Here is a 12,255-nt window from a genome sequence, read left to right on the forward strand (position 1 = left end):
TCACTCCGCCCCGCCCCCCTCTTCGCGTCCACCTATAACAAATCTAGCTTTCACAAAGGGCAGCAAAGGAACCAATCAAAAATATTCACCCGCCGCCGTTGCCGAGCCGTTCTAACCAATCATAATCCACTAACGGAAATTTGCGGCCGAAGATACTGGAATGAAGGAAAACAGTTTGGCTCTTATGTCGGTACTTCTAAACTTTCTCAGCCGATTGCCAGAAGACAAGCTGCGATTTAATCGGCATTACAATTCAAATACAACAAAAGCACAACCGTTAGCTCCGCCTACTACGACACTGGTTGCCCAGTCACGCCGCGTGCTTAACAACAAGCAAACAGTGTAGGTTAGAGGTCATTCATGGCGTCACCCCTCATTGTAAGTCGTGCCCTGGTTCTGATTTAAATGACATTCAATTGGTAATATCTTTTCAGTTTAAAAAAATAATAAAGTTTACTACTAATTAGTGATAATTCATTAAAGCATCTCTACTGGAAAAATAAGAGGTATTATTGAGACTAACTGGATTGCTCTTCAAAAGAGCTGTCACAGATTCGATGGGCAGAATAGTTTCCTTCAGTGCTGTAATATTCTATCAGTCTAACTAAGAATTAACCATTTGATCTATCAACGGTATCTAACAGTTAACAACATAGTTTGTAAAGGAGCAAGAAATTGAAGGGCATTAAAGGAAACTTGTGATGATTTGGAAATAAATCTGCGTGGATCAATCTATGAAATCAGCACAAATGCAGAGCTGGTTGCAATTTTGTTTCTTCATTCAGGGAACGTTGGTGTCATTGGGAATGCCAACATTTATTGCCTATCCCTAATTGACCTTAAGAAGGTGGTGGTGAACTGCTTTCTTGAGCTGCTGCGATCCATGTGGTGAAGGTATTCTCACAGTGCTGTCAGAGAGGGAATTCTAGGATTTTGACTGAGTGACCATGAAGGAATGGCAATATAATTCCAAGACACCATGAAGGAATGCGGATATATTTCCAAGACAGGATGGTGCATGACTTGGAGGGAAACTTGCAGGTGGTGTTCCACTCTGCCTGCTGCCCTTTCTCTTCTTGGTGGTAGAGGTCGTTTGGAAGATGCTGTCAAAGAATTCTTGATGAGTTGCTGCAGTGCATTTTGCAGATGGTGCATGCTGCAGACATAGTACGCCAGTGGTGGAGGGAGTGCACGTTTAAGGTCGTGGATGGGGTGCCGAACAAGCGGGCCGCTTTGTCCTGGATGCTATCAAGCTCCTCGAGTGTTGTTGGAGCTGCACTCATCCAGGCAAGTAGAACGTATTTCATCACACACAAAAACAAGAAATCCAGCATTTCTTGTTTTTGTTTCAGATTTCCAGCATCCGCAGTATTTTGCTTTTATTTTAGTATTTCATCACACTCCTGACTTGTGCCTTGTAGATGGTGGAAAGGCTTTGGGGAGTCAGAAGGTGAGTTACTGCAGAATTCCCAGCCTCTGACCTGCTCTTGTAGCCACAGTATTTATTACAGATTCACAGAATTGTTACATCACAGAAGGAGGCCATTCAGCCCGTCATGTCTGCGCTGGATCTCCGAAACAGCAATTTACCTAATGCCACTCCCCCGCCTTCTTCCCATAGCCTTGCACATTCTTCCTTTTCAGATAAAAATCCAATTCCCTCTTGAATACCTTGATTGAATTGCCTCCACCACACTCTCAGGTAGTGCATTTCAGATCCTAACCACACGCTGCATGAAAAATCTTTCCTCATGTCGCCATTTCATTTTTTCCCAATTACTTTGAATCTGTGCCCTCTTGTTCTCAATCCTTCCACCAATGGGGAACGTTTTTCTCTAACTACTCTGTCCAGACCACTTATGATTTTGAACACCTCCGTCAAATCTCCTTTCAAACTTCTCTAAGGCAAACAGTCTCAACTTCTCCATTTTATCCATGTAACTGAAGTTTCTCATCCCCGGAACCTTCGTGTGAATCTTTTCTGCACTCTCTCTAATGCTTTCACATCTTTCCTAAATTTGGCGCCCAGAACTGGACACAAACTCCAGTTGAGGCTGAAACAATGATCTATACAAGTTTAACATAACTGCTGCTCACAATGTGGTCGCCTCTACATTGATTGATCGCTTTGCGGAACATCTCCACTCGGTTTGCAAGCATGACCCCGAGCTTCGGGTTGCTTGCCGTTTCAATTCACCACCCTGCTCCCATGCCCATATTTCTGTCCTTGGCCTGCTGCAGTGTTCCAGTGAACATCAATGCAAGCTCGTAAAACAGCACCTCATTTTCTGATTCGGTACTCTACAGCCTTCCGGACTCAACATTGAGTTCAATAATTTCAGGGCATGACTGGCCCTTTTTTATTTTTTAATCATGTGCCTGCCCTAAACTTGGTTTTTCATGTTTGTGCATTTGGACAGAGCTGTTCATTATTCTGTCATTAACACTCTCTCTGGACTAATACTTAGTCTTTCACCACACCATTAGCACACTCCCTTTGCCTTTGTCCCATGACATATTTGTCATTTAATCTCTCCTGCCCTCTGCCTTATCACACAGCTTCCATTTTGTTCTCTCCCGCCACCCCACTCCTGCTTCACTTGCTTAAAACCTATTACATTTCTAACCTTTGCCAGTTCCAATGTAAGATCACAGACCTGAAACGTTAACTCTGCTTCTATCTCCACAGATGCTGCCAGACCTGCTGAGTATTTCCAGCACTTTCTGTTTTTATTTAACATAACTTTCTTGCTTTTGTACTCTATGCCCCTATTAATGAAGCCTAGGATGCGGTCGCTTTCTCAGCCTGTCCTGCCACCTTACTGACTTATACACATGTACACCCAGGTCCCTCTGCTCCTTCACCCACTTTAGAATTGTACCCTGTATTTTATAATGTCTCTCTGCGTTCTTCCTACCAAAATGAATCACTTCACACTTCTCTGCATTAAATTTCATCTGCCACTTGTGTGCTCATTCCACCAACCTGTTTATGTACCTCTGAAGTTCGACACTATTCTCCTCATAGTTCACAATGTTTCCAAGTTTCGTATTATCAGCAAATTTTGCAATTGTGCCCAGTACACCAAAGTCTAGGTCATTAAAAATAATGAGGAAGAACAAGGGTCTTAACACCAACCTTTGAGGAACTCCATGACAAACCTTCCTCCAATCCAAAAAGCATCCATTAACCACTACTCTTTGTTTCCTATCAATCAGCTGATTTGGTATCCATGTTGCTACCGTCCCTTTTATTCTATGAGTAATAATGTTGCTCACAAGTCTGTTATACTGTAATTTATCAAATGCTTTTTGGAAGTCCATATGCACCATATCAACAGCATTACCCTGATCAACCTTCTCTGTTAACTTATCATAAAACTCCAGCAAGTTAATTAAACATGATTTGCCCCTCACAAATTCATGCTGGCTTTGCCTAATTAACCCACATTTGCCCAAGTGACTATTAACTTTGTCCCAAATTATCGTTTCTAGGAGCTTCCCCAACACCAAGGTTGAACTGACTGGCCTGTAGTTACTGGTCTTATCTTTACACCCTTTTTTTGAACAGGGGTGTAATATTTGCAGTTCTCCAGTCCTCTGGCACCACCCCTGAATCTAAAGAAGACTGGAAAGTTATGGCCAGCACCTCTGCAATTTCCACTTTCACTTCCCTCGGTATCCTTGGATGTATCTCGTCTGGTCCTGGTGCCTTATCAACGTTAAGTACAGCTAACCTATTCAATACCCACTCCTTATCAATTTTACACCCTTCAAGTGTCTGAATTACCTCCTCTTTCACCATGACCTTCCTTGGTAAAGACAGATACAAAGTGTTCATTTAATACTTCAGCCGTGCCCCCACCTCGATGCGTAAATCTCCTATTTGTCCCCTAATCAGACCCACTCCTCCTTTTATCACCCTTTTACTATTAATCTGCCTATGGAAGACTTTTAGATTCCCTTTTATATTAGCTACCAGCCTCCTTTTGTGCTTTCTCTTTGCTTCTCTTATTTGCTTTTCACTCTCAGAACTTTCCATATTCCACCTGGTTCTTGGTTGTATTGTCCATCTGACATCCGTCATAAGCACAATCATTCTTAATCTCTGTCTCTTGCGTCATCCAGGAAGCTCTGGATTTGTTTGCTCTACCTTTCCCCTTCGTGGGAATATACTTTGACTGTGCCCAACCAATCTCTTCTTTAAAGGCAGCCCATTGTTCAGTTACCATTTTGCTTGCCAACCTTGGATTCCAATTTATCTGGGTCAGGTCCATTCTTAACCTGTTGAAGTTGGCTTTCCGCCCAGTTAATTATTTTTGCTCTGGATTGTTGCTTGCCCTTTTCCATAGCCAACCTAAACTTTATGGACAATGATTACTGTCCACTAAATGTTCCCTTATTGACACTTGATCCACTTGGCCCACCTCATTCCCAAGAACCAGGTCTAGCAGTGACTCCTTTCTTGTTGCACTGGAAACATACTGCTGTAGAAAATTCTCCTGAACACACTCTAGGAACTCTTGTCCCTCTCTGCCCTTTACACTACTACTATCCCAGTCTATATTCGGATGATTAAAGTCCCCCATTATAACCACTCTATAATTCTCTGTAATATCCTTGCAAATTTGTTCCTCTATCTCTTTCCTGCTAGTTGGTGGCCTAGATAATACACCGAACAATGTAATTACACCTTTTTTGTTCCTCAGCTCAAGCCAAATAGATTCTATTCTCTGACCCCTCTGGGACATCCTCTTTCTCCAGCAGTTTCCTTAATCAAAACTGTCACCGCTCTCCCTTTCCTTCATTTCCTATCTTTCTAGAACATCTTGTATCCAGGAATATTTAGTTTCCAGTCCTGCCCTATTTTGAGTCAGGTCTCCGTTATTGGCTCAACATCATATTTCCATGTCGCTATCTGTGCCTGCAGCTCATCAACCTTATTTGCCTTTATTTATATGGCTGGTCCAGTTCAATTTCCCATCAATGGTAACCCCCAATATGTTGATGGTGGGGGATTCAACAATGGTAATGTTATAGAATGTCAAGGGGAGATAGTTAAATTCTCTCTTGTTGGAGATGGTCATTGCCTGCCACTTATCAGCCAAAGTCTGAATGTTGTCCAGGTCTAGCTACATGTAGCCATAGACTGCTTCAGTATCTGAGGATAAAAACAGAAAGTGCTGGAAATACTCAGCAGATCTGGCAGCATCTGTGGAGAGAGAAGCAGAGTTAACATTTCAGGTCGATGTCCCTTCATCAGTACTGGTAAAAGTTAGAAATGTAATAGGTTTTAAGCAGGTCAATTGGGGGAGGTTGGCAAAAGAACAAAAGGGAAGTTCTGTGAAAGGGCAGAAGACGGAAGATATTAAATGACAAAAGAGTTGGTGAGGCAGATCCAAAGGGAGTAATAATGACACAAGTAAAGAGACAAAAGATGCGTCCAGAGGAGGTGTGAATGGCAGAATAATGAACAGCTGTTGCCCGAAAAACGAAAGAAAAGAAAATTAAGACTGAGACAGACAAAGAAAAGGAAACAAGATTGAGGACAGAGATTACAGTCCTAAATTGTTGAACTCAATGTCGAGCCCAGAAGGCTGTAAAGTGCATAATCAAAAAGTAATTGGTTGGATTGGATTTATCCTTTTTGTGGACAGGACTTAACTGGTCAATTTTGCATTTTGTCAGGTAGATGCCAGTGTTGTAGTTGTACTGGAACAGCTTGGCTAGGGGCACAGCTGGCTCTGGAGCACAATTCTTCAGCACTGCAGCTGTGATGTTGTTGGGACCCATAGCCTTTGCTGTATCAAATGCATTCAGTCATTTCATGATATTGTGTGGAGTCAATCGAATTGGCTGAAGATGATATCTGTGATGTTGCCAACCTCAGGAGAAGACCAAGATGGATCATCCACTTGGCACTTCTAGCTGAAGATGCTTGCAAATCCTTGTATCTTGTCTTTTGCAGTCATGTGCTGGGCTCTGCCATCTTTGAGGATGGAGCCTCTTCTTCCCCTTCATTGTTTAATTGTCCACCACCATTCACGACTGGATGTGGCAGGACTGCAGAGCTTTGGTATGATCTGTAGGTTGTGGGATCACTTAACTTTGTCTATAGCATGCTGCCTCTGCTGTTTAACATGCATGCAGTCCTGTGTCATAGCTTCACCAGGTTGGCACCTCATTTTTAGATATACACCTGGTGCTGCTCCTGTCTCGCTCTTCTATACACCTCATTAAACCAGGGTTGGTCTCCTGACTTGATAATAGTACGGTGAGGAATGTCAGATCATGAGGTCACATTTTGTTGTGGAATACAATTTTATGCTGCTGAGAGCCCACAGCACCTCATGGATGCCCAGTTTTGCGCTGCTATATCTGATCTGAATCTATCCCAGTTAGCAGATGGAGAGTGCTCTCAGTATGAAAAGGGGACTTTGTCTCCACCTGGACTGTGCGGTGATCACTTCGACCAGTAGTGTCATGTGTGACAGATAAATTGGTGAGGACGAGGTCAAGTAGGTTTTTCCCTCGCGTTGGTTCTCACCACCTACTTTAAGCCCAGGCTGGACACTGCCAGTTCAGTTACTCCTGGTGATGGACATTGAAGTCCCCAATCCAGGGTACATTCTATGCTGTTGCTACCCTCAGTGCTTCCTCCACATGGTGTTGAACATGGAGGAGTACTGATTGATCAGCTGAGGGAGGGTGGTAGGTAGTAATCCATGTTATCCATATTTAACCTGATGCCATGAGACTTCATGGTGTCCAGAGCCAGGTCGAGGAGACCTAGGACCATGTCCTCCCAACTGTATACGACTATGCCACCACCTTTGGTGGTCTGTCCTGCTGGTGGGACAGGATCTACCCAGGCATCGTGATGGAGGTGCCTGAATGTTGGCTGAAAGATACATGATTCTGTAAGTCTAACTATGTCAGACTGTTGCTTGACTAGTCTGGAACAGCGTTGCCCATTTGGCACAAGTCCCCAGATGTTAGTGAGAAGAGCTTTGTAGGGTTGATTGGGCTTTATGTGTCTTTGGCATGTCTGAATCTGATGTCTGGGTCGATGCCAGGTGATCCATTTGCTTTTATTCTTATTATACTTTGTCATAGCGGTTTGGTACAACTGAGTGACTTCTAGGCCATTTCAGATAGTAGATAAGAGTCAACCACGTTGTTGTGTTCTCTAGTCACTAGTTGACCGATCAGGTAAGGACAGCGGACATCCTTCCCTAAAATGTATTCGTGAATCAGATGGGTTTTACAACAATCTGGTCATTACTGATACTAGCTTTTTTTCCCAAATTTATTTAACTAACTGAATTTAAGTCCCCAGCTTACTCGTACTCGGGTCTCTGGATCATTACTCCAGCCCTATGGATTACTAGTCCAGTAACAGAACCACTATGCTACCATTCCCGATATGTAATGTAAATTTTGTAGTTTAACATTTTCTGGTGTGGGCCTGCAGCAAATTCACATTTTCTTTTGAAAATTTATGCAATTTTTGCAGAATATGACTTTCATTTTAGATCATCTTTCCTGGATTGTAAAGGGGATGAGGTGGTGATAAGCAGGAATCTCACAAGAGCTGAAGCCCCACAATTACAGCACCAGGTGTCAGTTTCAAAATTTGAAACATGCACCTGGGTTTACGTGAGTGACTAAGCTGTGAGTGGACAGGAAATTAGAAACTTCTGTGTGTGTGGCTCAAAAGACACAAGTTGAGTGGTCTTCCTGCTTCAAGCTAGATACAGCGCTCCATGATTGCCAGGTCTTTCTCCTCTCCGGTCCAAGCTAATCGAATCAAAAACTGCACTGATAGAAGTGTATCACAAACCTTAATACATTGATGTAAGTAATTCAAAAACCTTGGAAACTGCTGTGTATGCACTTAAAGGAGTCTAGGTGAAAGGAACCCACTCTTCATGTCTCATTCTGTGGGACAGTAAGTTGTTGTACACTTCAGCATCGACTTACACTTCACATTGAGGGAGCAGAGCACAAGCATTGCTGGACTTGGTGCCCTTAATGGCCAGATGATAAATATCTTGACTCCTTGGCATTTTTGAAACTCAATATTATTTTTCTGTGTAATTTTTGTGATTAACGTGTGTTTAGAAAGTAATTGCCAAAAAAATTAACGTGTTAATTTGCAGAAATTAGGTACCATGTACTGATGGAAGATGAAGGCATCATGGCTGCTTATGCGGTATCATCAGTAATGTGCATTATTTTCTTCCTTTCGTCCAACACTACCTGTACTTGGAGTGAAAGCTGTTCCATTTCATATGTGCCACATTATTGTTGTCAGGGATTTTGATGGCTGTGTGGATACCTTCAATAAGATCTGCTCTTAGGGAAACCTATACCTAGTAAAAGTGTTACATTAAAAAGCGCACCAAAAGCCCAGAGTCAGAGACTGGAGACAGAGTCAGAGCGACAGCGAGAGAGAGAGAGAGGAGCATGGCGGGAGTGGAGCAGGGAAAAATCGAAAAGTGACATCACAGTGACGTCACAATCAACAGTGACAACAGGGAAACAGAGAGCTGCCGGGGTGAGTATACAGATAAGCTTTTAATTTAATTTAATTTAAATCAAACATAGCATCAAACATCACAAGTAAGCAGGTAGGAGATTGGTTTGGGAAGAAGCTAGTGGTGAGTATCTTGTAAGTGATTAAGGTCCATTCTAATACTCATGTTGAAAATAGTAAAGGAACTAGTGGTAAGCTTATTAAAATATATAAAAGAAAGGAAAATAAAATAAATAATTGAATAAAATAATTAAGTAGTTAATTAAAACACATTAAGGATAGCAGGACAGGTGATGTGTCACGGCCAGTGTGATCCAGGGCAAACACGCCTGCAGTAAGTGTTTGCGGCTTGAAGAGCTTCGGCTCAGAGCCATTGAGCTGCAGGTACTGCAATACATCGGGCAGGGGGAAAGTTACCTGGACATTTTGTACCAGGAGGCAGTCACACCCTTTAGGATAGAGTCTTCTGATTTGGTTACTGGTCAGGGACAGGAGAGTGTGGCTACAGCTGAGGCAGGTAAGGGAACCCAGAGAGCAGGAGTGCAGGAGCCTCAGCCTTTGCGATTGTCCAACAGGTTTGAGATTCTTTCAGCTTGTTTGGATGAGAGTGGAGGCTGCAAGGTGGATGAGCAACCTGACCATGGCACTATGGTACAGGAAGCCATTCACGTGGAGGGAGAACAAAGGAATGTAGTGGTAGTAGGGGACAGTATAGTTAGGGGCATTGACACTGTTCTCTGCAACAAGGAGCGAGAGCCCAGATGGCTGTGTTGCCTGCCCATTGCCAGGGTTCGGGACATCTGCTTAGGGCTGGAAAGGAACTTAGAGTGGGAGGAGGAGGACCTAGTCGTCGTGGTCCATGTAGGTACCAATGACATAGGCAGGACAAGGAAAGAGGTTCTACATAGTCAGTATGAGGAACTAGGTGCCAAATTAAGAAGGGTTGAGTCGGGTTCGGGCTCGGGTCAGGCTCAGGGCAAAGTTGGAGGGACTCGGGCCGGGTTGGGCTCGGTTCAGTCGGGTTCAGGTCGGGTTCTTTTTCCCGACCTGAGCAGGCCTTTAATCTGGAATACTGTGTACAGTACTGGTCTCCTTATTTAAGGAAGGATGTAAATGCGTTGGAGGCAGTACAGAGAAGGTTTACTAGAATGGGTGAGCTGTCTTACGAGGAAAGTTTGGACAGGCTAGGCTTGTATCCGCTGGAATTTGGAAGAGTAAGAGGTGACTTGATTGAAACGTATAAGATCCTGAGGGGTCTTGACAGGGCGGATGTGGAAAGGATGTTTCCTCCTGTGGGAGAATTTAGAACTGGGGGTCACTATTTAAAAATAAAGGGTTGCCATTTAAGACAGAGATGAGGAGAAATGTTTTCTCTCTGAGGGTCATGGGATTTTGGAACTCTCTTCCTCAAAAGACCGTGGAAGCAGAGTCTTTGAATATTTTTAAGGCAGAGGTAGATAGATTCTTGATAAAGGGGTGGAAGGTTATCGGGAGTAGGTGGAAATGTGGAGAATTCAGTTCAGCCATGAACTTATTGAATGGTGGAGAAGGTTCGAAGGGCTGAGTGGCCTACTCCTGCTCCTAATTCGTATGTTCGTATGTATGTTCGTATGTTCATTTGCATGTTATTGGAGAAAATAGCACAAGTGTTAGCTCAGGTAAACAAGACTTCAGTAACTTGTTTTATGCATTGGTGGACCAAAATATAATTTATCTGACAAATTTCACCACTGATTGTTGAAAAGAATCCAGTGGTGTAAATGTTCATTGCTGTGTAACTTTTCATCATGACAGGCAGGTTAGAACTTGTATACAGGCCAAGATCCAGTAGTTAGCAGAACTCAGTAGCTGCCTTCCTGGTGAACCGGAAATGTAATGTCAGATCTCTTCTGACATGGGCAAGCAGATATGCTTGGGTGTGTGAACGACAAAAGCTATTGTACTTGTACTATTATATGATGGTAGGACTGATTCTCCTCTGTGTTAGGCCCAAGTACACCTATTTTTGGCATGCAAAGTGAAGGAAAAAATGGACAGAGACCCATTAGGGAAGATTTTCCTGAACCTCTGCCCAGGGCAGATCAGCGTACATGCTGACAAAGAAGCCTCCACTATTTTCCGTGGGTCGAATGCAATTCATTGCACTTCAAGGCGGTTTTAGTAGTTAAATTGCATGGTTATCTCGTTTTTCATTCCTGTGACCAGTTTTCTTCCATTTCTTCTGGTCACTGGCCAAATGCAGGCTGATCCATATAAAGTGGATGCTTGCTGCCACATTTTAAATGTTGATTGCATTTAAAGATTTTTAAATTATGTATAGGATGTAGGTTTTGCTGGCAAGGCCAGCATTTTTTGCCCATTCCTAATTGCTCGAGTGCAGTTAAGAGTTAACCACATTGCTGTGGGCCTGGAGTCACATGTAGGCCAGACCAGGTAAGGATGGCAGATTTTCTTCCCTAAAGGACATTAATGAACTATATGGGTTTTCACGCCAATCGATGATAGTTTCATGACACCATTACTGAGACTAGCTTTCAATTCCAGATTTTTATTAATTAATTGAATTTAAATTCCACCAGCTGCCATGGTGGGACTTGAACCCACGAACTCAGGGCCTGGGCCTCTGGATTACTAATTCAGTAACATTATCACTACACCACCATCTCCCCCTAAAGTGATCAACCACAAGTTTGGAAACAAGTCATCTATTTGTTTTGGTCTGTTTTGTTTGGAAAATTAGTTAACTGTGAGTGTGCTGTAACAGAAACATTCATCAAACTTTAATTTACAAAATATTTTATGGACATAATAAGAAGCCTCACCTTACTACTCTGCACACCATCTTACACATTCCCAATAACATAAATGAGAATGTTCCAAATTTACAAGCCCACCATACTTTTCTCCCCGCATTACCATTCCCTTTCTCTACAAACCTATGATTCCAGCATTTCAAATTGAAGTTTTTGCATATCTTATGTCTGGTACCATGATATGTAGCCTTCCATGTATTGTGTGTTGTGCTCAACCATTCTTGGCCTTCTGAACTCAATCACTGTAGCAGGAGCCTGTGGGATGCCTGGCAGTTCTTGGAACCAAGGTGGCTCTCTATTGCTGTCAGCATGGCCCTAATGCTAGTCCAGAATGATCCCTGAGCAGTGTCTGCTTTTGGCTCCTGTGAAATCATCAGGGACAGAGTCAGATTGGCTGGATGTATTACCACTGGAAAAGACAGCAACATCATCCCTTGTCAGCCTTGGCTGAACCCTGCTGGAAGCCTCTGTGCCATTGTTCCTGATGATCAGTGCATTTTTACAAGCTTGTCAGTAAAATACCCAAATGTATGTCACATTGGAACCATAAGACAAGAATGAAAGCACTCAGAGCATTCAGGAGAGACTTAAAGATTGGCATTATGGCCTCTGCTGTGAGAAGCTGCAGTGCAGATAGCCCTGGGGCTCCAACTCATTCTAAGGCTGGCTTCTTTCCACAGATGCTGCCAGACCTGCTGAGTGGTTCCAGCATTTCTTGTTTTTATTTCAGATTTCCAGCATCTGCAGTATTTTGCTTTTATTATTCATGCTTTCATTGTTGTTCATGAGCTCTACACAAATGCTGGATGTGGAATCATCCACACAGAGTGTCAAGTGTTTGAAGCTGCCAAGCACCAATGCTGGCACTGCAGGCACTATATATGCCTGCACACAAATGGGCTG

This window comes from Heterodontus francisci, chromosome 6 (genome assembly GCF_036365525.1).
Source record: "Heterodontus francisci isolate sHetFra1 chromosome 6, sHetFra1.hap1, whole genome shotgun sequence".
Taxonomy (NCBI): domain Eukaryota; kingdom Metazoa; phylum Chordata; class Chondrichthyes; order Heterodontiformes; family Heterodontidae; genus Heterodontus; species Heterodontus francisci.